Genomic DNA, 27,673 nt, shown 5'->3' with positions numbered 1-27,673 from the left:
GGCAGGTCTGCGCGGAGGAACGGAGACCTGCCGAGGTTTGGGGAGGTTTGGGGAGGCGCCCAAACCTCCCCAAACAGGAACGGAGACCTGCCGAGGTTTGGGGAGGTTTGGGGAGGCGCCCAAACCTCCCCAAAGGTCGGCAGGTCTGCGCGGAGGAACGGAGACCTGCCGAGGTTTGGGGAGGTTTGGGGAGGCGCCCAAACCTCCCCAAACAGGAACGGAGACCTGCCGAGGTTTGGGGACGTTTGGGGAGGCGCCCAAACCTCCCCAAAGGTCGGCAGGTCTGCGCGGAGGAACGGAGACCTGCCGAGGTTTGGGGAGGTTTGGGGAGGCGCCCAAACCTCCCCAAACAGGAACGGAGACCTGCCGAGGTTTGGGGACGTTTGGGGAGGCGCCCAAACCTCCCCAAAGGTCGGCAGGTCTGCGCGGAGGAACGGAGACCTGCCGAGGTTTGGGGAGGTTTGGGGAGGCGCCCAAACCTCCCCAAACAGGAACGGAGACCTGCCGAGGTTTGGGGACGTTTGGGGAGGCGCCCAAACCTCCCCAAAGGTCGGCAGGTCTGCGCGGAGGAACGGAGACCTGCCGAGGTTTGGGGAGGTTTGGGGAGGCGCCCAAACCTCCCCAAACAGGAACGGAGACCTGCCGAGGTTTGGGGACGTTTGGGGAGGCGCCCAAACCTCCCCAAAGGTCGGCAGGTCTGCGCGGAGGAACGGAGACCTGCCGAGGTTTGGGGAGGTTTGGGGAGGCGCCCAAACCTCCCCAAACAGGAACGGAGACCTGCCGAGGTTTGGGGACGTTTGGGGAGGCGCCCAAACCTCCCCAAAGGTCGGCAGGTCTGCGCGGAGGAACGGAGACCTGCCGAGGTTTGGGGAGGTTTGGGGAGGCGCCCAAACCTCCCCAAACAGGAACGGAGACCTGCCGAGGTTTGGGGAGGTTTGGGGAGGCGCCCAAACCTCCCCAAACGTCGGCAGGTCTGCGCGGAGGAACGGAGACCTGCCGAGGTTTGGGGAGGTTTGGGGAGGCGCCCAAACCTCCCCAAACAGGAACGGAGACCTGCCGAGGTTTGGGGACGTTTGGGGAGGCGCCCAAACCTCCCCAAAGGTCGGCAGGTCTGCGCGGAGGAACGGAGACCTGCCGAGGTTTGGGGAGGCGCCCAAACCTCCCCAAAGGTCGGCAGGAGGAACGGAGACTTGCCGAGGTTTGGGGAGGTTTGGGGAGGCGCCCAAACCTCCCCAAAGGTCGGCAGGAGGAACGGAGACCTGCCGAGGTTTGGGGAGGCGCCCAAACCTCCCCAAAGGTCGGCAGGAGGAACGGAGACCTGCCGACGTTTGGGGAGGTTTGGGGAGGCGCCCAAACCTCCCCAAAGGTCGGCAGGAGGAACGGAGACCTGCCGACGAGCCGCGGCCACACAGGGTATTCCTGTGTATTCAGGCTTGCAGAACGGCGGATCGGCTTATACTCGAGTCAATAACTTTTTCCAGTTTTGGGGGGTGAAATTGGGGGTCTCGGCTTATACTCGAGTCGGCTTATACTCAAGTATATACGGTAATACTGTGTGGATATAAAACAATCCTTGATGCAAAAATAAAGCAGCAGAACCTCCCTGTGAAGAAAGTTCATACAGTATAGGCTAGATTCATAAAATATGTAACATTTTACTTTAAAATTCATAGTGTCTTGATTCACATATTTACTCAGTGGTAAAATCATAATTAATCACCATGGCTGAACACATATATTTTGTGATGCCAAACCAACATTCAGTAATGGCCTAACTCAGAATAACATTTGCTTTTTTCCAATACTATGGTCGAGGTTTTTTTTATGTACTCATATAGTTACTCAAAAACTAGCTTGGATTAGACCAACTTTCACATATTTTCATGCACCTATTTATGGTAATAGTGCCTAAAAAACAAAATAGTGCCTGAACAAGAAAATTAATAGTAGTAGTAGTAGTTTTATTATAATCACTACTACAAAGTAGTAGTTTCATTACAATCACTAACCAATCACTTACATAATTTTTGTAAAAGGGCTGCAAGAACTCAAATTTTGACACATAGTCATTTTCTAGAAAATGAAAAGTTCATGTGAAAAAAAATCTAAATACTGAAATCATAGTTTTAAGTGTTACTAAACCATTAAATTTGAATGTATATGTGTCTTTGTTTATGCACAATTTTTTGTAGATAGTGACCACTGAGATATAACAGAAAGATGTCAAAACATAAACAGCATAGAAAATGATGTGCATCTATACAGGATCCTAAATTTAAGTGTGTGTTTTTAGACATAAAGCTATAGTAGCTGAAAAAAATTGTGCAACTGCTCTGGTGATGTTAACTGTTCAATAGTTTAAAAGAAACCCAAAGAAAGGAAATCATTCTCAGAACAGGTGGGGCTCCTGTTAGCAAGTGGACTTTGAGGACAGAGCATAAATTGCTGTAGAAAGGATATCCATGGAGTATGTCTGCTAGAGCAGGAAGGTCCTCCAGGTCACAGGGATAGGTTTACACAGCAAACAATAGATTGTATTGCTATACTTTCCTTTCAATTTCACAAATGCAAGAAAAGCATTGAAACAGTGCAATTTCTTTTACGATTAAGGTGAGTTAATGACATCTTTCATGTTGAATAAATTTTGCTAATATTTGTGTATTAACTGGGCTTTGCATAAACTATTTATTATTTTTCTTTAAGTCTATTATAACTGTACTGAAAAAAAATCTGAAGAAACAATATATGGCAGCAATGACACAAGGAAAACTTGTTTTACTGCCATTAAGTAATATTTCCATCCCAGATCCTATAAACTTACTTTTGGCTTTTTAAAATAATACCCACCTCCCATCTATTCCCAGTAATTAAATCACACAGTAGCATGTTTGAAATTGCATAATCACAGGGCGCTCTGTGATTTCTTATCTTGGCACAGGCTTCATTCATCACTGTTAGTAGCATAATTAGCATGTGATGTTGCAATGATTTCAGCATGGGACATGTTGGTTATATTACCACATGACTCTTCACTGCATTATCAAAGTAATTGCCAACAATGAAGATCAAATAACAAATGGCAGCTACTGCAAAGACATAAAACCAGTTGTCACTGCTAAAGCCAGAACCATCCATATTACATTTCAAAAGATGTTTAAGGAGTATTGGATACTTATACAAAAGATGGATCTTGAAAGGAAACATTAATCAAATATAATATAAAACTACTGATTAATTATATAGAAAGTCATAATATAGAAGCTGAAAACTATTTCGGAAGCCAACACAAAAATGTTTATACTGGACACTCATTAGCTAATAATATGTAATTATGGCTAATTTCATAGCTTGCTTTTATCTTTTATTCTTTTTAATACTCTGATAATTTCTATCACAATCCAAAGTCCAAGTTTAACTAAAACTGGTTAAATTAAAATAATTAACTTTATAGTTCTATCTTTGCTCAATAAACATTACAAAAAGAATGAAACTTCTTGAATTAATAACATTATTCTGCATTAAAATGTTCAACACTGCTTTATAGACATATTCGACTATTTATAGACATATTCCACAATTTCACAAGATCATATAGTCATACCAGCACAAAATTTGAAGAGTAATTTTTATTATTCAGTATTATTAAATTGTAGCAGAAGTGCAATTACAGACAAGTGATGTTATACTAATTATTCTATGAATACTTAAATGTCATTCATAAGTCAGTCCATGTTCTACTTATAAGAGATTTTTGAAAAACAAAGTACATAATTTAAATTGAATTCATTATAGTTAAATGTCAAATAAAAATATCCATTGTGCAGATCTTATATCTTTTTGACTGTTATTTTCAAAGATGCTGAAAATTTGCCTATTATAAATGTTTCTGATGGTTTTTTTCCAACTACTGTTCTTTAAATGTATTGGGACTACAACTCCCAGAATTTATAGTTGACACACCTGTACAAGTGTTCCTTGTTTAACAGCCATTCATTCAGTACTGTTTGAACTTGTGATAGTGTTGAATGAACTTATGACAAGTCCTCCAGCACCTGACAGTCACAGAGTCACAAACTGCAACTTCATTTGCTGGCTTCCTTCAAACGAAGTCAAAGGGAAAGATAGAGGGAGGTAAAAAATGGTGACTACATGATGTCCTTGCTTAATATCCAAGTACTTCAGTTAAACAGCAAGCAGCAAATGCCAGAATTGCTATAGCTAAGCAACACACTCACATTATGTTAATTTACAACCATATTGCTTTGTGACAGAAATTCCAGTCCCAATTGCTGGATGTTGTATTTTTATGCATAATCTTGTACAGGTGGTCCTTGACTTACGACTACAATTGAGACCAAACTTTATTTTGCTACGTGAGACATTTGTTGAGTGAGTTTGACCCTTTTTTATGGCCTTTCTTGACAGTTGTTCAGTGAATCCAGTTGTTAAATTAATAACATGGTTGCTAAGTGAATCTGGCTTCCTCATTGACTTTGCTTGTCAGAAGGTTGCATAAGATGATCTCATGACCCTGGAACTGTCATAAATATGAACCAGCTGGCAAACATCTGAATTTTTATCATGTGACATGGGGTTGCTGCAGTGGTCATAAGTGTGAAAATGCTCATAAGTCACTTTTTTCAGTGTTGTAACTTTCAATGGTCACTAAAAGAATTGTTGTAAGTTGAGGACTAGCTGCATTACCAAAATTCCAAAAAAAAAGTGAAGGGATCCTTGGTGGACAAACTACCTTCAGAAGCCTTTTACTCCTCTCTAGTAAGACCAAATATTATTATTCATTTACGATAGCAACAAAAGGAAAACTCAGACCTGTTTATATAATAATTCTGCTTATAAGATAAAACACTTGTAAGTGCTGGAGACTACCTGTGAGAAAACATTCTACTCTTTTATATGAACAAGCCAACCAACAAGCAGCTACCCCAATAACAGTGATAGGACAGCAACTTCCCAAAGAGCATAAAGCAGAGGCAAATCCAAGATCAGGGTTTTTTTAGTCAAAATGGTGAAAACAGAATCATGCTGTTGCAACACGAGTCCCCCCCCCCCTTTTATACATGTGTATGGTGTCCAAATGATAAATGGGGGGGGGGAAGAAGAGAGCTTTGATTGTGATGGCATAATGCAATTTTTTTGGCAATTAACCCACTCATTCTCTCTCTCTCTCTCTCTCTCTCTCTCACACACACACACACACACACACACACACACACACAAACATATACCAGGACAAGTGTGGCCTAAAGCAGCAGGTTAGCTTAAAGATCAAAAGGCAGACCACAAGGCACATTACAGCAGAGGAAATAGTTGGTAAGGTAGTTTAGGAAGCAATAACAATATACCAATTACTGGAGCCTCAGGATTTTCTAAGGATGCAAGGATTTTGATTATTCATTCATTTATTTATTTTTTAAAAATGTTAATGGCTAAATAATTTTCAGATAAGTGACAAAGAGATAAAACAAAGAAATAAAAATATCCAATTTTAAAAACTTGTGGTTATTTTTATAACTATATTTTTAAATTATATATTAGAGGAGAGGAGAGCACTACTCTTCAATATAATAATCTGATAGCTATAATCTACAAAATCAACAATCTACATTTGTATACATTATTATATAGTGGTTCAGAAATGTGAAATATAAGTAAATAAAATAAAATAAAAATATGAGACAGCCTATGCAGTTTGTCTTCTTCCCAAACATGCATATATGTTTGCTACCCATTCTGCTCTCTGCTGGATATATTCATTCTATCAATACTGTCCCTTGATGGACCCCCAGTGTGTCAGTATTTGGAGTTGATACATTTGCACAAATCTGATTGTACATCTGCTGAAGCATGATTTTTATGGTGATAACCTTTATTTGACCAGTGAGTATTTTTAATCATACACTTTTTTGTATTATTTTTTGCTCCACATGCCACGTTATGATAAAGGCAACTTTGATTTGGTAATGAACACTTTGGATATTGTGGATTCTATTCTCTATACAGGCATTTCTATAGTGCCTTGAGTGAACAATCGTACTATGTTAGTCCTTGGGACTGCAATAAACTTAATCCCATGAAATTAATGGTGAGGCTGGACTGTCATACTAAACATATTTTTGTAATTTCTTTGCTGGGTTTTGACTAATGACTTCCAACATTTCTCACTGTCCCCTACCCAATAATATTTCCATTGTATTCAAAATTAGGCAAGAATTAAATAGGAACCAAGTTAAAGATTTTTAAATACTGATAGCACATAGCTCTTATAGGGTCAAATGGAATTCGCCTCTTGAAGATAAAATTGCCCAACAATTTAATTTAACCTTCCCTGTTCCCTATTTTGGCATATTATAACAAGTACTCACACAAGCAATATTACACAATTCCATTGTAGTATACCCTCAATTTCCAAGTTCTTTATTGGATCCACATGCTAACAGCTAAGTGATGGATATACCTTTGTACTCACTGAACCCCAAACAATGAACCCCAAGCACACAAGGAAGCAAAAAAAATCTTATTAATCATCTTAAGTGTGTTGAAGTGACTATATTCCTCTTGGCTATATTCTTCCTGAGCTAATTAAGTCCAATTCAAATTGATGGCCCTTGAATTGGCAATATTTTCATACATTAACCATAAGTCCCAGATATTTTTTTTATTGAAAGCAACTTTTGATAATATCTCAAGAGTAAGACTTTGGGACATTCTGAAAAGAAGCGCTATAGACAAAAAAAATCCTTGTTCCTAATTAATAAATTATATGATAAATCCTGCCTTAGAATAAGAAGGCATCCTATTTTAATAAGGAATAATAATCAATCATGATAAATCTAGTTTTAGTTTTTCCCAATAAAAAACAAAAGCACAAGCTGATAACTTATTCCTGTGAATTAGAGCAGCCAAATGTTTTAAATACTTGGGCATAATATTTCAGACCTCCAGAATATTAACAGCCCAGATAAATTATTCCACTTCTACTGCCCAGGAGAGCACACAAGCAATAACTAAATATTATAGGGAACAGAGGGCAAATTACATCCCAGCAGCCATCTAATTGCTTATGGCTAAAAGTTTCCTAACTATTATAATGAGATACAACTTGATCTGTATACAAACCTGAGGTCTTACAAGGCCATTCAACTGAATTTCCTTAGGACTTTGTTCAACACCCCAAAATGCAGCCCCAATGCAGTTTTCAGGCTTGAAGTAAACATTTTAAATTTTAGTCAGACCTAGACTAGGGCATTGTATCTGTATAGAACATTGCAGTCTTGTTCTCTCTTCTGAATATTTAGGCCAATTAACTCTCGTGAAGCCAAATTAATAATAAAAGAGAGAATCAAGGATACTGATCGTCAAAATGACATCATAATCGCCCCTGAATTCTCTTTCCAAATGCTAAATACTAAATTTTAACTATGGGACAACTATACAATCTAATCCTAAGTAAATACAGATGCATTTTCTCCAAAGCCTGCTTTGATGTCATTCCATAAGCTCTGCTAATAGGAAGATTTTATGGTACTCCTTATTTGCAGAAATTTTGGCCTTGTGGATCAAGGGAGGTAAAAATTCATACAGTGTCCTTATACACTGTCCTTTTTATGATGTCTCAAGACATGCTCCGATTTCAACCAATCATCTTCAAATTTGAGGGACACATTGATAAATTTTAAGTATTATTTTTCAAGTAATGATAACCTCACACTCACATATCAGGGAGCCAAATAACTTCACCAAGTTACACAATTGCACAAAACTTTTAAGTAGCTACATTTTATTGTTTTTATCATTTTATTTATTATTGTATATTTTATTGTCCTATCAGTTTTCCCCCAGCAATGGATTGTATCAAACTATTTTGATACAATCAATATTGAGATTGAGATTGAGAAAAGCAATCTAGAATTAAGGAGAAATGTCCTGACATCTAGAACAATTAATCAGTGGAACAACCTGCCTCCAGAAGTGGTGAATACCCCAACAATGGAAGTTTTTAAGAAGAGACTGGACAACCATTTGTCTGAACTGGTATAGGGTTTCCTGCCTGAGCAGGGGGTTGGACTAGATGACCTCCAATGTCCCTTCCATCATCATCATCATCATTTCTCTTTTTTATTGTAAGAGCCAGTCAGACAATAAAATTATTTGATTTTTTTCTGGCTAACCCTTAAATGACTGCAGTTTATTTAGCCATGGAAGAAATCTCATTGTATTATTGAACTGAAGTGATTAATGAAACAACTTTTAAACACTGATTTACTTACATGGTATAAATGCTATGCAGTCTTTTATATGGAATTATTTATTGAAGACATTCTAGAAATTGTAGCTTTCCAGAGTTCAGTTATCCTATTGTTAAGTAAGGCAATCACATAGGATCATCTAACTCTAATCTTTAACCATTAAAATGGCATAACTGTGAACCATTTAATTCAAGGCATGACACTAAATTCTAAATGGCCTAGGATGCAAAACTTAAAATAATACTTTCCCTAACTACCTTGTCCACTAAAATGATGGGGGGAAAATCTGGAGAAAAAAATACATTGACTTCCAACAACCGTACCACATGATGTTTCTGTCTAGTGAGATCACTGGATCCCCAATATGCACACAATATCCTTCAAGAGCAGTATATATTCCAGCTTCTCTCTAGTCTGTGGAATTAATCTGAAGGAAAGTTTCAAGTTTTACCTTGAAACACCAGGCAGTTCCAAGCATTTAGTTAACAGACAATTATTGAAATTAATGTTGATTATGAAATTAACACTGTAAGCCACCCACAGTGGCCTCAGGAGGAGATGGGCAACAAACAAATATAATAATTAAATAAATAAGAGTTAGGCAACTTTTTTAGGATACTGGACATATTTGAAATTTTGTGCATGCACTGACAACACTGAAACCTGCAAATTCAACTAAAAGGCTACAATGGTGACCATAATCAGTCACAAACAGACAAAGTCTTTCCATGATCCACTATCATCTTTATTTTATTCTGAATAGAGAGAGATACTTTCAAATCACTGAGCTGCAGCAACCTATGCTGCTATCCAAAGATACTATGCTGATTATCCTAGCATATGCAGAATGAATTTAATATGCAATGCATATTTTTACAATATTACAGGTGGTCTTTGTTTAACAACTGCTTCAGACAGTGACCATTTGCAGTTACAATGATGATGAAAATGTAATTTTATGACCAATGTAGGGTTGGTCAAACTCTGTGCCATTAGTCAGTTAGTACACATTATCTTGTGTCTGACCCATTTTTCTCTCCCCCTAGGCACCAGAACTGAGAAACTGCCTAAATAAGCTATCTCTTCCTGAGCTGCTTTTCTCTTCCCCAAAAATTGCAAATCACAAGCAGGAAAAAGCTCATCTCTGCAAGATGAGCTTGTTAGGACTTCTGGTGGCGACGCGACGTCGAAAGACAGCGCCGATCAGCTGTTTAGATGGATTTGAAGCCCCCTCCTCGGGAGAAGAGGAGGGGGTGAGGCCCCAGGTAGGGGTTGAGCTCTCCGGGGCTGCCTGAGCTGAGAGCTTGGGCGGCTGAAGGATGAGCCCCCCTGAAGCCTGGGTTGCTCCGAGCTGCGCAGCGCCTCTGCTCTGGGATTCTTGGAGCAGAGCCAGGCGTTAGCAACCACCCCTGCCAAAAGGAAATACTTTTGATTATCAAGATGCAGGCAGAGCGGTACAGGAGGTCAAGGTGAAGTGGACTCTTTATTTTTACTCTCTAGCTCAATGGATTTTATAGCTTTAAAGTGAAACTGCGTAATAAGTGAAAGTGGGGGAAGATGGCGGCTAAAACTTCTAAAGCTCTTCGGAATGCGGGGTCTTCCCTGGTGCAAGAGACCTCACTGCAAGCTTTGCTTCCTCCTGCATCTCCCCCGGTATTGACGCTTAAGGATTTACAAGACGCTCTTGGAAAGCATGCACAACTGATGTCTGATATGATGGATGAAAAGTTGAAAAAGCTGGAGGAGAAATTGGAGGAGAAAATGGAGAAATTGGAGAAGAAGATGGAAGAGAAGCTGAGAGCAATGAGGGTGGACATCTTGTCTACGGTTGAATCCGTAGCTGAATGTGTGCTACAGCTGGATATAAAAGTGGAGGATCTCAGTCAAAAGAACTCTATATTAGAAGCAAAGGTATTAGAAAATGAAAATATAAGGGATAAAGTGGACGAAGAATTGAGCCTTGTTCAGTATAATCAGATGCAGTATGCTATTAGAATTAGGGGTTTAAAGGAGAATGGTAAAGAAGATTTAAAGCAGCTGATTTCTGAGGCTCTGGAAGGGGTACTGGGCCAGTCAGCATCTGAAATTGAGGGAAATATGGACAAAGTTTTTCGTGTAAATTCATGGATTGCAAGACAGAGGAAGTTACCCAGAGATGTGGTGGTCTATTTTACAAAGAGAGTAATTAGAGATGAAGTCATTCAAGCTGCTTATGATACTAATTTGGTAGTGGCTGAGCAAGAAGTTTTGGTTTTAAAAGAGATCCCTCCGAAGATCCTAAGGAGAAGGAAAGATTTTGCATTTCTAGTACAGGAAATTAAGAAACGTGATATTAAGTTCAGATGGGAGATTCCAGTTGGGTTGGTGGCGACGCACGAAGGTAAAAGACATCGTTTGGTTACTGTGGCTCAGGCACGTGATTTTTATAGTAATGTGTTAAAAGCAACCCCCCTATCATTTTTGGAAGCTGCAAAAGGATACGGTGTGGGAAAGTTTCAAGATGTTGCAGATAGACAGACAGAGGACAATGGTGTTGGAGGGGATCAAGCTACAGTTTCATCGGTTGCTGCAGGAGGCCAGAAGATGACGCGTGCCGCCCTAAGAAGAGCGAGACGAGAGCGAGAGCAAGACCAGCAGAAAGTTATGGAATCTTCAAAGTGTGCTTACAGTGAAGATGTAGGAGGAGAGCGGTCTAAAGAAGTTTTGGGGGTCATGACAGAGGTGCTCCAAAAGTTTTGGGGCGTTAAGATTGCTGATTAAATTTTTAGATTAGAATGTCAATGGAGTAAAATTATTATAGAGGAGAAAGAAAGTTTTTTTTTCTTTTTTTTAATATTTTACACAATTTAAGATTGATGTTATTTGCTTGCTAGAAAAGTATATTAGGGTTATGGACTTAAAGTATGTGTTGAACTAAGAGTGGGTATGTAAGCTCCTAATTAACAACAAGTTGTCTTAGAGATTGCGTAATTTTTTTTTATATATATACTCTTTTTATCTGAAATTTTATTTGAACTTAAGGATGATTTGGAACTGTGAGACATTTGGCGTGATACATGCAAGAACTATTTTTGATTATAGTTTAGTTTGGTTGGAGATTATTAAGATTAACAGAGATAAGCGCTTTTGGTGTGTAACTGAGAATTTGTTTGGAAATTAGAGAAAGGTGGGAGAATGCAAATAGCAGGTGAAAGTTTTTTTTTCTTTTCTTTTCTTTTTTTTTGAAATTAATATGAATAAGGACTGGGATTAAGAAAATTTATTTTGAGTAAAGATCTTTTTCTGTTTTCCTCTTTTTCTTTTCTACTTTATTTGTAATATTAATATTGTTTGTACTCATTTTATATGAGCTAGAGAGAGATAGAATTTATAGTTTATTGTTGATAACATAGGGGTGTTTATGTTTGTTTTTTGATTTTATGCCCTGTATTTAGCTCTGGGAAGTCGGGGGGGGAGGAGGGAGTGGGGGAGAGGGAGAGGGGTGGGGGAGGGGGGGATTAAAGTCAAAATGTATTGTAAAACTTTTTAAATAAAAAAAAAAGATGAGCTTGTTAGAAGTTTAAATTTGCTTGCAGCTGCTGCCTAAAATTGACAAGAACCTAATCGGTTTCTCATTAAAGGCCTTTGTTTGCCTCCTAAAGGTGCTGGCAGCAAACCTGCTAGGCCAGAGGTCTTCAAACTTGGTCCTTTTATGACTTGTAGACTTCAACTCCCAGAATTCCTCAGCCAGCATGGTGGGTTTGTTGTCACTGTGAGTTGGAGGGGGGGCGGCACGAAGGGAGGCTCAGCCAATCTCAATGTATACATGGTTATACTTTGACAATAAAGGTTCATTCATTCATTATTCATACAATTAATGGAAATGTTATGGAATAGATTCCAATAAAAAAGCAATGCAAGATCTAGTTTTCCAGACAGATTTGGAGAAAAGGCTATCATGCCACAAAACCCATGAATGTAACAGATTCTTCATGATCCTAAACAAGTAGACTTGAAACATTACCCAAGTTATGGACATTGATGATATTTTCTTTCACAGGCTGTTTGAGAAGACTTATTGCTGAAGTGATAGCGTTGTCTTCAAATTATTTAGTCAAAGATTTACCTGGTAGAATCTTATTTTACTATGATCCATTAGATAACTGTTTTCTGATTAAATAAAAAACCTCAGTATCTCACATTGTCAAAGATTTTGAATTATTAGCATTTATATGTTACATCCCCTTCATGGATTACTGCCTTGTCGTGCGAAGGGGCTTGCGTAATTCAATGAAGCTATGAGCTATGCTGTACAGGGCCACCCAAGACAGAAAGGTCATAGCAGAGTTCTGACAAAACGTGATCCACTGGAGAAGGACATGGCAACCTACTCCAGTATCTTTGCCATGAAAACCCTATGGACAGTACCAAAAGGCAAAACGATATGATGCTGGAAGATGAGCCCCTCAGTCGGAAGGCATCCAATATGCTACTGGGGAAGAGCAGAAGGCTAGTACTAGTAGCGCCAGAAAGAATGAAGCGACTGGGCCAAAGCCGAAAGGATGCTCAGCTGTGGATGTGTCTGGTGGTGAAAGGAAAGTCCGATGCTGTAAAGATTTTTTCTCCATAGGAACCTGGAATGTAAGATCCATGAATCAAGGAAAGCTGGACGTGGTCAAACAAGAGATGACAAGACTGAACATCGACATCTTAGGTATCAGCGAACTAAAATGGACAGGAATGGGTGAATTTAATTCAGATGATCATCAGGTATACTACTGCAGGCAAGAATCCCTCAGAAGAAATGGAGTAGCCTTCATAGTCAATAAAAGAGTAGGAAAAGCAATACTGGGATACAATCCTCAAAATGACAGAATGATATCAGTTTGAATCCAAGGCAAACCATCCAATATCACAGTAGTCCAAGTCTATGCCCCAACCACCAATGCTGAAGAGGATGAAATTGACCGGTTCTATGAAGCCCTACAGCACCTTATAGAACTAACACCCAAAAATGATGTTCTTATCATCATGGGGGATTGGAATGCTAAAGTAGGAAGCCAAAAGATAACCGGAATAACAGGCAAGTTTGGCCTTGGAGTACAAAATGAAGCAGGGCACAGGTTGATAGAATTTTGTCAAGAGAATACGATGGTCATAGCAAACACTCTTTTCCAACAACCCAAGAGACGGCTCTACACATGGACATCACCAGACGGTCAACACAGAAATCAGATTGACTATATGCTCTGCAGCCAAAGATGGAGAAGCTCTATACAGTCAGTAAAAACAAGACCAGGAGCTGACTGTGGCTCAGACCATGAGCTTCTCATTGCAAAGTTTAGGCTTAAACTGAAGAAAGTAGGGAAAAACACTAGGCCACTCAGGTATGAATTAAATCATATCCCTGTTGAATATACAGTAGAGGTGACAAATAGATTTAAGGAATTAGATCTGATAGACAGAGTGCCTGAAGAACTATGGACAGAGGTTCGCAACATTGTACAAGAGGTAGCAACTAAAACCATCCCAAAGAAAAAGAAATGCAAGAAAGCAAAATGGTTGTCTGAGGAAGCTTTGCAAATAGCTGAGGGAAGGAGGGAAGCGAAAGGCAAGGGAGAAAAAGAAAGATATGCCCAATTGAATGCAGAATTCCAGAGAATAGCTAGAAGAGATAAGAATGCCTTCTTAAATGAACAGTGCAAAGAAATAGAAGAAAACAATAGAATAGGGAGGACCAGAGATCTTTTCAAGAAAATTGGAGAGATGAAGGGAACGTTTAATGCAAAAATGGGCAAGATAAAGGATCAAAATGGCAGGGACCTAACAGAGGCGGAAGAGATTAAGAAGAGGTGGCAAAATTACACAGAAGAACTATACAAGAATGAGCTTAACGTCCCTGATAATCACAATAAGGTGGTCACTGACCTCAAGCCAGACATCCTAGAAAGTGAAATGAAGTGGGCCTTAGAAAAGCTGAGCAACAACAAAGCTAGTGGAGGTGACAGTATTCCAGCTAAGCTATTCAAAATCTTAAAAGATGATGCAGTAAAAGTGCTACACTCAATTTGCCAGCAAATTTGGAAAACTCAACAGTGGCCACAGGATTGGAAAAGATAAGTTTATATTCCAATTCCAAAGAAAGGCAGTGCCAAAGAATGTTCAAACTATCGCACCATTGCACTCATTTCTCATGCTAGTAAAGTTATGCTTAAAATCCTACAAGCTAGACTTCAGCAGTATGTGGATCGAGAACTACCAGAAGTACAGGCAGGATTCCGAAGAGGCAGACGAACTAGAGATCAAATTGCCAACATACGCTGGATCATGGAGAAAGCTAGAGTGTTCCAGAAAAACATCTACTTCTGCTTCATTGACTATGCTAAAGCCTTTGATTGTGTAGATCATAACAAACTGTGGCAAGTTCTTAAAGAGATGGGAGTACCAGACCATCTTATTTGTCTCTTGAGAAACCTATATGTGGGCCAAGAAGTAACAGTGAGAACTGGACACGGAACCACTGATTGGTTCAAAATTGGGAAAGGAGTCCGGCAAGGCTGTATACTGTCGCCCTGCCTATTTAACTTATATGCAGAGCACATCATGAGAAAGGCAGGACTAGATGAATCAAAAGTTGGAATTAAGATTGCTGGAAGAAATATCAACAACCTAAGATATGCAGATGATACCACTCTAATGGCAGAGTGAAGAGGAACTAAAGAGCCTCTTGTTGCGGGTGAAGAAGGAGAGTGCAAAACTTGGGTTGAAACTTAACATTAAAAAAACCAAGATCATGGCATCCAGCCCTCTCAATTCCTGGCAAATAGATGGGGATGAAATGGAGGTAGTGACAGATTTTATTTTCCTGGGCTCCAAGATCACTGCAGATGGGGACTGTACCCAAGAAATTAAAAGACGCTTGCTCCTCGGGAGGAAAGCCATGGCAAATCTAGACAGCACACTAAAAAGCAGAGACATCACCCTGTCAACAAAAGTGCGTATAGTCAAGGCTATGGTCTTCCCAGTTGCAATGTATGGCAGTGAAAGTTGGACCATAAAAAAGGCTGAGCGCCAAAGAATTGAGACCTTTGAACTATGGTGCTGGAGAAGACTCCTGCGAGTCCCTTGGACTGCAAGGCGATCAAACAAGTCAGTCCTAGAGGAGATCAACCCTGACTGCTCTTTAGAAGGCCAGATCCTAAAGCTAAAACTCAAATACTTTGGCCACCTAATGAGAAAGAAGGACTCACTGGAGAAGAGCCTAATGCTGGGAAAGATTGAGGGCAAGAGAAGAAGGGGACAACAGAGAATGAGGTGGCTGGATGTAGTCACTGAAGCAGTAGGCGTGAGTTTAAATGGACTCCAGAAGATGGTAGAGGACAGGAAGACCTGGAGGAACGTTGTCCATAGGGTCGGACACGACCGCAGCTAACAACATCATCAACATATGTTACATAATTTTTCACATAGCAGAGTATATTATCACAGCAATTCCATATTCCTTTAATATAGACATGTCAAATTCACAACATCACGTAACATCGCACGATGTATCACGACTTTTTCCCCATTGCCAGCAATGGGGTGGGCGCAGTTTCAGCATGACACATCCGGCCCGTGGGCTGGCAGTTTGACATGCCTGCTTTAATACCTCTAAACTTGAATATGTCTGGTTTAAATCAGCATTCTATTGTGAAATCACTGTAATAATCACTGTTGCCTAATTCATAGGGATACATATCAACGTCTACTATTAGTCTGATTTTAATAGTGCACATATATATATATATCACATGCTCAGGAAGGAAGTAGAGGCAAATGTTTAATTATTTGGTGGGTATATTATCCAATCCCGTCCATTCATGTATTTTTTCTTTTTCATTATTTATGACAGAAAAATGAAGGGAAATATGTGCATGTAAGCATTTCTTCATTAAGTGAGTGGTACAGTTTTTTTCAGATATGGGGCAATTGATTTTATCAATTAATTTTATGGGCAACGTATCCTCCTTTTTATCTTTTTACAAGTGATTTAGAGTCTTTTCAGATCAATGAATATTATTTTACAGCATTGGTCATAAGTTACTACAGGAATTGACTATACAGCTTGTTGCCAAAGAGATGTCAGGGTATTATTATTATTATTATTATTATTATTATTATTATTATTATTATTATTATTATTATTATTATTATTATATTATTATTATTATTATTATTATTATTATTATTATTATTATTATTATTATTATTATACTTTTATTCATAAAACATGAAACTCAGTCAACTGAACTCTCAAATTGACTGGCACTAATGGTTGACATGGGCTGCTGCCAGCATCCTAGGTATGTATGTATGTATGTATGTATGTATGTATTTAATTAATTAATTAGTTTTCTATACCGCCCTATTCCTGAAGGACTCAGGGCGGTTTACAGGGCAACATATAAAAACAGTATAAAATTAAGATAAAACAGAATTAAAATGAATTAAATTAATTAGTAGCCCAAATAATTAAAACAATGTTTAAAAAACTTAAAACCCCCTCAGTCCAGGCCAGATAGATCAAAGAGCCAGGTTTTCAGGTCCCGGCGAAACGAACGCAGGTTGGGGGCGGTCCGGAGTTCCACAGGTAAATTATTCCAAAGGGCAGGTGCGCCCATAGAGAATGCCCTCCCTCTGGGGATCACCCACCGGCACTCCCTGACCAGCGGCACCCTAAGGAGGCCCTCCCTATGGGAGCGCACAGGACGATGGGAAGTTGATGCTGGCAGCAGGTGCTCCCTAAGATAATCCAGGCCCATGCCATTTAGGGCTTTATAGTTCATCACCAGCACCTTGAATCTCACCCGGAGGGCAACTGGAAGCCAATGCAGCTCGCGGAGAAGAGGTGTTACACGGGAGTATCGGGAGACCAGGTATCTCCTTAAAATGTAAGATGTTTCGAGTAGCACACTTTTTTGTAGCTTTGCTGGAGTTATTGCAGGAAGCTGCAATTTCTTGATGTGTTTTGCAAAGTTTTTGGACATAGTTCCCAGTGCCCTGATGACAATGGGTATCACTGTTACACGTTTCATCCATAATCGCACAGTTTCGATGGTCAGCTCGCAGTATTTCGTAATTTTTCCCAGTACTTTTTCTTCGACTCTGGCATCTCCTGGTACAGCGATATCAATCAGCTGTACACTTTGGTTCTCTACAACTGTGATATCTGACGTGTTGTGTTCCAAATGGCGATCTGTCTGTATTTGGAAGTCCCACAAGATCTTCACCCTCTCATTCTCAACAACTTTTTCCACCCTATGTTCCCACAACTTTTCAGACACAGGCAAGTCATGTTTTTTACACAATGCCCAGTGGATTAGTTTACCAACTCGGTCATGTCTAGCTTTGTAATCAGTTTGCGCGATTTTGCTGCACTCACATATTAAATGTGAAACAGTTTCAACTTTGTTGTTGCAAAGTCGGCAATTTGGATTGTCAGTAGATTTTTGTATCTTTGCTTTCATGGCATTATTTTGTAGTGCTTGTTCTTGAGCAGCCAGTATTAAGCCTTCTGTTTCTTTCTTGATGGTTCCCATCTTAAGCCATGCCCATGTCAAGTTGTTATCACATTTTCCTTCAATGTTTTTCAAATGTTGTCCATGCAAAGCTTTGGTTTTCCATCTATTTAATCTATCATCCAGCCGTTTTTCCTTATATTCTGCCTTTGTTTCTGTTATTTTGATAATGCTCTCTGTTTTCACAGCCTGCAGCAATTTTTCTGTACTTTGATTCACATAGTCATTCAAACTTCATTTTTCTTCTTCTACAGTTTGGTGGATTTGCAGTAGCCCTTTGCCCCCTATTCTTCTTGGCAGGTACAATCTGTCGATGTCACTTTGTGGATGTTTATGCGTTTTCCGATCTAGGTGTTCCAATTCGGCCAATGTCCAGTTGATAATTCCAGCTGGGTAGCGTATCACTGGGACTGCCCATGTATTAATGGCTTTAATTATATTTCCAGCATTCAGCTTTGATTTTAGCATTTTGTGGACTCTTCTGATGTATTCCTTTTGTGTTGACTCTTTGACCTTTCCATTCAAGATGTTATCTGCTTCCAATATGCCTAGGTATTTGTAACCATCATCCTTTGCTAGTGCTTTCATAATACTTCCGTTTCCCAGTTCTATTCCTTCTATTTTTCCCATTTTTCTTCATTGTATGGATAATATAGCACATTTTCCAAGTCCAAAGTCCATTCTGATGTTGCTAAACAGTTGAACTGCGCTGAGTATTGATTCAAGTTCAGTGTGGCTTTTTGCATACAGTTTTAAGTCATCCATGTATAGTAGATCTTGCCATGCTGGCTTGAGATGTGGTGTGCCAGTTTTGTGTTTTGTAATATTACTGTCAATGGAATTAATGCAATGTTGAACAGTAGTGGTGAAAGTGAGTCCCCTTGGAAAATTCCTTGTCTGATGTTGATTTCACCAATGTTCTCCCCATTTGCTGTTAGAACTGTTTTCCATTTTTGCATATTTGCTTTCAAAAATGTACAGATGTTTTTGATGATGATGATGATGATAATATCTTGACTCTCTCCTTTCCCAGATATGTCTCTTTGTAGATTTACATACATACAGGTACACAAAGGTGTAATACACATATACATACATTTCTGGATGAAAGGTATCTTTAAGATAGTTTCCACTAGAGCTGACACTTTAGGTAAACTGGATGAAGAATCTTGTACAAGATTTTGTTGACATATATAATGATATATATAGTGATAGTGGCTTTATTTGGGGTAAACATTACTTGTTAATGTTCATGTTAATGTTCATGTATAAAATAGTTCACAGACCTCATCATACAGATTCCAATAGCAGATAGTTTCATAAAAGCTACCTATGTATTTAGTTTTAATATATCAGCAGAGTTCACATTCTTATCCCAGAATAGCCAGTCAAGGAATCCTGATCCAGAAATGGGTTTGTATTTTTAGGTTTTAATCTATAAATCAAATCAGTGTCCATCTGATTCCAGTGAACAACATGCAGTAAAACTGATTCTTTGCAAAACAAGCACTTGCACTTCAGATTTTAACAGTATTTAACAGTCATTCTTTCCCTAAGGAATGTTATTCTTTCCTGAAATTCCAAGGGAGCTAGGATTTCTAAAAAGACAAACATCCTCAGCAAGCAATTCACAAGATCATTTTGAGGAAGTCATAGTAGTTTAAAGTGCTGTAAACTCATCAGGATCTGTTGACAGAAGTGTTACATCACTTTTATACCAGTTTAATGTTTGTGACTTGTTCCAAAGAATACTATAAATTCTGTTTGGAATTCATGACTATAATAATGTTTCCTACAACTGAAATTCTTAGACTACTTTATAAAGAGGAAAATATTGCTAAATTTTAAATGTACAATTGGATATCAATTTGTTGTTTACTGAGACTCAAAACATAACAAGTGGAAGTAAACAGCATAGTGTTTTCTGTATTCTAAAAAGATTATGGAAGGGCATTAAGGCAGAGTGTATTGTTTACATATAAAATAGTAACTAGCATCTTCTGATAGAATTACAAAACTCCAACTGGGAACCCTGTAATGCTAGCATCAGGCAATGCATGGCTTCAGATATCAGATACATGGTTTATTTAATCAAACACAAGACATTAATATTTTTCATGTTTTACTAACAACTAGTCTTTTCCATATTATATACTAGAACACACTAAACCAAAACCAAATAAATCTTATAATTCAGCTCTGTCTCCTGTCAATGTTGACATTACTGGGGTACATGGATCAATGATCTGACTGACAACTGCTAATGTTCCTATGCTTAAATTCATCACTGGACTGCTCAGAACATGCTTCTGAAAAGGGTGTTGTTGGGACAAACTGTCCAAGAAGAAGAACTGGCTTTCAAGAAGAGCACACTTCATTTTAGAAGAAACTAGACAGATTTTATCAGACTAATGATTAATGAATACCTATATGCAAACCTCTGCAGTAACCAAAATAAGGAAAGAAAATGATAGCTACTTCAGAAACTAATATTTTCATTGTCCTTGTAAACCACTCTCATGTTATTAGCTTTAGTGATAATAGTTGTAGAATACTGCCTCAATCTGGGCCCTTCTGGATATACTGCACTGTAACTGTTTTGTGGGACAAAGGAAAAGTTATAGGACCAAACATTTGTAGTGCTCCAAATCAGGAAAGCTGCCTTTTTGGATTAAATCTGGGGATAATCAGACTCAACTTTCTACTCTACTCCTAGTAGGCTACCTAGGTTTTGCTTCAGATGAATTTGAACTACAACTCCCAGGATTCTCTGAAAATGTAAGGCCAAAATAAGCTTGCTCAAAACACCCAATAAAGTACATACGTGAGTAGGGCCTTGAACCATTATCTTGCCAATCCTGTTCTAAGATTTGAACCTGCAATTTCAAATTATTAGACTTGCAATTGTTAGATTTCCCCATAGGCCACAATGCAACTAAACCCAGCACATCTGAAGGTCGCCAAAAGCTGTTTTATCAGCTATACAATAATGCCTCTGGATAACCATCAAGGCTGCTCCTGACATTTCCCAGAACACTGAGAAATATGTGTAATACTGCTGATTATTTAAAAGGCTGCTACTTTAGATACAGTTGTAAATTGTGGTGGTGGAGGAGGATCTGAAAATGGAGTATAAAATCATATAATAAATATATTAGTTGTAGAAGATCTCAGCATCAACAACTGCTTTTTTTAAAAATTGTAGCTATTGAAACCTGATCCTGTAAAGTCTTCCTACAGGCGATTTGAGTTTGTTGAAGAACAAGGCACCCTGACCTCAGTTTTTAAAAATACATTATTTAAGATTTTAGCTGACACACAAGTCAGAAAACTTTAAAACAAAATCAAGAAGAGAAGCAACAAAAAAACCCCCACATTCCACCATCTTTTTCTGAAGCATCTGCAACAGACGCCCACACAAACATGTCAGACACCCGGAGTCTCTCTCTCCCCCCATCTGTAGCGCAACCCGTTTCTCGCGAGTTGCTGCAAGAACATCTTCCTACAAGATCCCTTGTCACATAACTTACTCATCATGGAAACTTCCACTCTTTCCGTCCTTCGTGGCTGCACTAACTATGCCACAGACATTAAAAACAAACAAAAAAGCAACATACTTTAGACAACTAAGCACACATTGGGCGGGACAGCGATTGTTTTTTTTTAAAAAAAAAATGTATTTTTTTTATAAAGTGAAAATCCTGCGATGACATACTCTGTCAAGAGCTAAGGTGGAAAAACTCCGATTCACTTCTCGGAAGGAAAAAAAAGGTCAAACACAGACACACACGCTTACGTACAGGAGCGCGAGGAAAAGAAATCTGCAGTTTATCTCTTCCATCCTCGGCTGATTGATCGCGACTGAAATACATAGAAATGAAAACAATTTCTTTCTGACGAACAACACAGATCCTTGGAAATACGATTGCTGAGGTCCTGTACCATTTCCCTCCCCTCCCCCTCAGCTAAAGTAGCCCCTCCAAATGTGCGTTTCAGACGACCCCAGCCAATCAGTTTCTAAAAATAACCCGTTTCCAAACATCTGCTATCACATCTGCTCCCGTTTCGGTTAAGTCCAGCTGGGAACTCCTGTCTAGAGTCCAAGGAGATAAATCTGACACAATTGAAAACCCACTCACCGAAAACAACTCCGCAGCCGGGATCAAGGGTTGTCGTTGCTGCCGTTCCGGCCTGTTTTCTTCCCTTACCGGTGCTTGTTATTCTAAAAGGTGCCAATACGGGTGAAGTGGGGTGCAGGAGAGAATCCCCCGTTTCCCTTTCGACCTCCCAGCCCGATGGCCAGCAGCAGCACCTAAATCAGTCCCACTTCCCAAGCCGGTTTTTCTGTCTCGGCGTTGGTGACCTGGTTTCCCCTCGCGCCCCACCGGGATCCGGAGGCGCAGAGGCAAGAAGACGCAACACCCGCCCAACCAGTGCTGAAAAGCTGGAGATGCGAGTACGCAAGGGGGAGAAAGGCGAGTAGAGTTCAGTTCAGCCCAGCCCAGCCCAGCCTAGCCCAGCCCGCAAAGAACGATGGAGCAAGCCAAACGTGGATCTAGCCCTCCAGGATACAAACGGCAGCCCCTTCTGTTTTGCTAATCAACGCGTTCTTCGGTGTCTGTACGTTTCATCTTTCCTTTCTAGCACTCAAGCTTAGCAGACAGGAACTAAAGTTGACGCTCAACGCTGTAACACGCCTCGCCGGGAAGTGCCCGGTTCTCCTCCCCAGCCTTTCACTTCCTTGGGACTGTTTTGGCAAGCCCCAGCATCATTTTTGTCGGAGAGTAAAGGCAGATTTGGAAATAGCCTCTCCAAGCGGAAGGAATCGACTGAAGAAGAGGCTACCTTCCTGACCTAAGCAATTCCTGGCGTCCAGGTGTCAGTTCAACTGTTGCCAAACTCCGCCAAGGCAGGTTTCACTCGTGAGGCTGCTCGTTCAGGATTTCCATAATTCTCCCAAGAAACGTGGGACGTTTAACTATGTATTTATTTGGCTAAGTAAAGAGGGAACCTTCCACTCCCTAAGAAATTATGGTCAAGAGGCGAAGAGTTTAAATTCCAACTTCAACTGTTATAATCTAGAAATTATCTAACCACAAAATCATCACTAGCAACAATGGGAGCATACTCTTGTGTACCTTTCACAGGTATCTACTGTACTATAACTTTGCCAAAATCTTTCATATTTCTTGTTTAAAGAGGAACCACAAATTAACCATTATAGATACTGCAGTGTTGCGTTATACGGACGCATTAAACTGATACTTAGCTATTCATTTGTTGTAAAACATTTCAGATTGAAAACCACTTTTAAACCACTTTTATTTTCATTCTTTTCAGATATTTATGCTTTTCAGTCTTAAAATATAATTATTTTAGGTACAGACTTAAAACAAATTACTGGCTGAAGTATCAAGTAATTGTACAGTTTTGATTTCAGAAATTCAGGTGGATTTATTAAATTTATATGTCTTCCTCTTCCTATTCAGAGATAGACAGAGATGAAAAGTAGCCCCACATTGTTATTTATGATATTATTGATGCCTTTTTTTGGTAAGAACGGTAGCATTAAACACAAATGACAAAATGCATGTGTAGTTTTTGTTTTGATACGAAAGAAGTTACAATGCCCACAGAGAGGTCTGTGAGTGCCGCCTGTGGCATGTGTGCCATAGGTTCACCACCACTGGTATATCACGTCAGCTGAAAATATTAGCAATAAAAACTGATTCATACACTGGGGATGAATAGTAAATATAAAGGTGTGAGAAAAGCTACAGCCTTGCTTATTCTTACACAATTATCTTTAATAAACAATATTTAATAAACTGTTTATTATATGTAAATCCTTATCAAATTTACAGAAAGGCTACAATCCTACCCTTATTCAAGAGGATGGTCATCCTAATTAACTCTAAAAATTGTATGCATATTTTTCTTCTCAGATCTGAAATTTGATTTCTTTCCTCTTCCTTTATAAGTATGACCCATATACTTCTATCTATTATCCAAGCAAGCCAGATGATTTCCAGAAATGAAATTTAGTTTTAAATTTTTTAATAACAAGCAATCGTTCAACTTGGTAGGAAACTAAATGAATTAACCTTTAATGAGAACTTTTATTCCTATTCATTGTGTTCACATTGAAAAAAAATGATAGGTTTATGTAGCTTTCCATAAAGTTGTTCAAGCTTAAAAAATGATTTGGAAGAAAAGCTTCAGTCTTCACAAGAGAACAAATGCAGTGTTTCTATTCATAAAGCAGCCCAACATTTTTGAGGCTTTTGGATGAGATTCCAAAAAAGTTGCTGTTATAACAATATCATTTAATTGAATGATTTTTTTTAAAAGAAACAACATCCCCATATTTTATTTATTTGTGTTTGTAGCCTAAAAAAGTAAGACAGCTTTGATAAATAGCAGAAAAGTGGTGTATTTATGTAAACTTGGAAGCACTTCTTCTGAATCATTTTTAAAATATGTACAGCCTTTGTTTCTTTTTGTAACAATAAATGTATATGCTTTTAACTAAAGACTGATTTTTTAAATTATACATGGATAAGTAGCTAGGAAGATATTATAACATTGGACAAGTACTTCAGTAAACAAAAGTATATTATTATGCAAATATTTAAAAATATACAATATCTTTCAATTTATAACAAAGGGTGAATCTACATCAGATCCACTTAGCCCTAGTTATTATATATGACAACATATATAATTTCCCCTTCTTTAATTTTATCCTCACAACAATCCTGTGAGGCAGGTTGGATTGAGAGTCATTTAATGAATTTTTGTGGCAGAATGACGATTTCAGCTTGGATCTAACTACTCCTGGTTGAGCATTTTAACCACTATACCTCATTAGTGAAATTGATGGAATATTTTAGTAGTGAGTCATTCAGTCTAAATCTTCCCAAAGGAAAGATTAAAACTAATAAATTTAAAGCCATCAATTACTTTTATAATTGTATTTATTCATTACTTTGGTATTTCCTAAAATACCAATCTAGATATGTCACCATCTATGTTCAAATAATTTTAAAACAAAGCCATTCTTTCCAGGTTTTATAGATTTACTTCTGAACTGGAAGAGAAATAAGCTATTTGAGGGTCCATAAAATAATCCAAAAATAAGAAAAATATTTTAGAGAAAGAAGCCATTAATGTTCAAGCAAAAGACCTGAAGACTTAAGTAACTTAAGTAACCAGGGGTAGGTCCTTCTCTGTGGGCGCCCCGGATTTATGGAATCGGTTGCCGGTTGAGCTCCGGATGGCGCCCGACCTTCGCTCCTTCTGACGCGATCTGAAGACTTATTTGTTCGAACAAGCTGGCCTGGCCTGATGGGGGATGGGTTGGGATTTTATTGTTGTTTTTAATATATTTATTTATTGTTTTAGCTTGGGCATTGTGTTTAATTCTTTTTTAACTTTTGTATCTTTGTATTTTTATATGTTTGCCCTGTTCACCGCCCTGAGTCCTTCGGGAGAAGGGCGCTATACAAATAAAATTATTATTATTATTATTAACTAAATGGAACAACAGTTTCAGGACTATTAAAGAAACTGGAAACTGAGCCAGGAGGTCCAGAATCTTTACAACTAACCTCTAAAGTCTGAGATGCATTTGGAGATATATTGGTGGGTGAGAGGAATCATAAATTACATCAAATATTAGTTTGGAGAAGAGGAATGAACCTTATTCCATAGACTACAAACCTATCAAACTCAGCAAAACCAGCATTCATTTAGCAGCCACAGAATGTCAAGCCAATGTCATGGGAATTTTAGCACGGAGGAAAGGTGAAGCATGATTGATACAAGAGGATGTAAGAGATGTCAATAAACCAATGGCTTTTGACATCTCATATGACATTATCAGGTTCCCTTTGTTTCCAATGGCCTTTTAAATTATCTATTAGCAGCTTGACTATAATTAAAAATAAAGTATCTGAGATAGCTATCATTAAAAATTGAATTATTATTTGGGTTAGGGTTTATGTTTATGTTTGTATGGCCACGCGCATACTATTTATATACCTGCTGATCTCAGAAGAACTGACCCTAGTGTCCCTGGGCAACATACAGTAATAAAATGATTAAAACACTATATTTTTTAAACAAAAAGGTATATCAGAGATTTGATTGACAACAGAGCCACCGCAAGATCTCACCAGTTCCCTGAGATCCCTAGACTTGATGAGAAAGTCAGATCTTGAGAGATATGCAGAATATAAGAAGATAGAGCTGACCTCATATCAAGGGCAGGGGAAAGAGTGTTTTATAAGATGGGCATCAGGGCAGAATCCTAGGGCAATCAAGTGTAGTTGCCCAAGAAACAAGGTAAAAAGTAGAATCAGCAATTGTCAGTTCCTCAAATAACCCAGCCCCATGCCATGAAGAGTTTGAAAAGTCAAAACAAGCACTTTTAATTGCAAGGCAGACTGAGAACCAATGTAGCTCGAGTAACTGCTGCTGTTTTAGAAGCACACATAACTGCTAAGCTTGTAAGCCACCCTGAGTCTTCGGAGAAGGGCGGGATATTTATTTATTTATTTATTTATTTATTTATTTATTTATTTATTTATTTATTTATTTATTTATTTATTTATTTATTTATTTATTTAAATTTATATACTGCCCTTTCCCGAAGGACTCAGGGCGGTTTACAGGGTGATTAAAAACAAAAATACAAAAGTTAAAAACAGATTAAAAAAATTATATTCGTCCCTGCATAAGTAAAACCCCAGTTAAAATTAAAATTAAAACTAAAATTAAAATTCTCAGCCTGGGCCAGAGAGTTCGAAGAGCCAGGTCTTCAGGTCCCGGCGGAATGAATGGAGGTCGGGGGCAGTCCTAAGCTCCACTGGCAGCTGGTTCCAAAGGGCAGGCGCACCCACTTAGAAGGCCGTATCCCTGGGTGTCGTCCGCCGGCAATCTCTTACCGGTGGCACCCTGAGAAGACCCTCCCTGTGGGAGCGCACTGGACGAAGGGAGCTTGATGCCGGCAGCAGGTGTTCCCTCAGATATCCCGGACCCAAGCCATTTAGGGCTTTATAGGTCATCACCAGCACCTTGAATCTCACCCGGAGGGCAACCGGGAGCCAATGCAGCTCGCGGAGTAGAGGTGTTACATGGGAGTATCGGGAAACCCCCATCACAACTAAATAAATGGAATTAAAATAAAAAAAATAAAAATAACTATCTGTGCCACTGCATTTTGCACTAGATTAAGCACATTAGCGTATCCAGTCAGAAGACACTAGGGATGAGTAATTAGAACATAGTCCCCCAAACCAAGAATAACTGTGCAAACACCTTTCTAGCCATAACTGCCAACTATTCTTTGAGCAGGAGTCATGAGTTCAGGAAGACCTTAAGACTGTGCACCAGGTTCATCTGGGACTATCTTATCCCATCCAGTGCCAAAGATGGCATAGTTTTGGAACCAGCAGGGCCCAAAATCTAAAGCCACTTTGCATAGCCAGTATATAACTTGAATAGATTATTTGTAAATCACATTCCAATTATTTTGACTTCTGAAATAGGTACTGTAATATCAAGGAGACAAGCCCATAACCAACACTTGAACAGGACTTAACAATCTTATCGTAACTACTTAATTGCTTTCTTAGATACAGAATCTTCATATAGTCAAACTGAGATCTTATATATTCTTGTTAGCTAAATGAAAGAAAGCTTCAAATGGTTGCTAGGTACAAAAACAATGAGTAATCTAAAATATGAACTAAACCAATGTTAAATTGTACTTGCAATTTCACATCATTTAATACTGAAGATTAAATTAAAATATAAATTGAATTCTTCTGCCAAGAATGAGTCACCTACATGAAATCAGTATAA

General features: G+C 38.7%; 1 protein-coding gene across 4 annotated transcripts in view; it reads right to left on the bottom strand.

Annotated features, from left to right (window-relative positions):
* The window catches only part of THRB (thyroid hormone receptor beta), a 249,541-nt gene that overhangs the window by 188,449 nt on the left and 33,419 nt on the right, over positions 1-27,673 (bottom strand). For 2 of the 4 annotated variants that reach the window (XM_081345363.1, XM_081345367.1), the window contains exon 1: positions 21,946-22,376. The exons of the other annotated variants lie outside the window; for them this stretch is intronic. The gene's annotated coding sequence lies outside the window, so the exon portion shown is untranslated. Of the gene's footprint in view, positions 1-21,945; positions 22,377-27,673 lie in introns of those variants that run through there. 4 annotated transcript variants of the gene reach the window in all.

This window comes from Vipera berus (assembly GCF_964194415.1).
Source record: "Vipera berus genome assembly, chromosome: Z".
NCBI lineage: Eukaryota > Metazoa > Chordata > Lepidosauria > Squamata > Viperidae > Vipera > Vipera berus.
The sequence above is the reverse complement of the archived record's forward strand: the minus strand, read 5'-3'. Positions and strand labels throughout refer to the sequence as shown.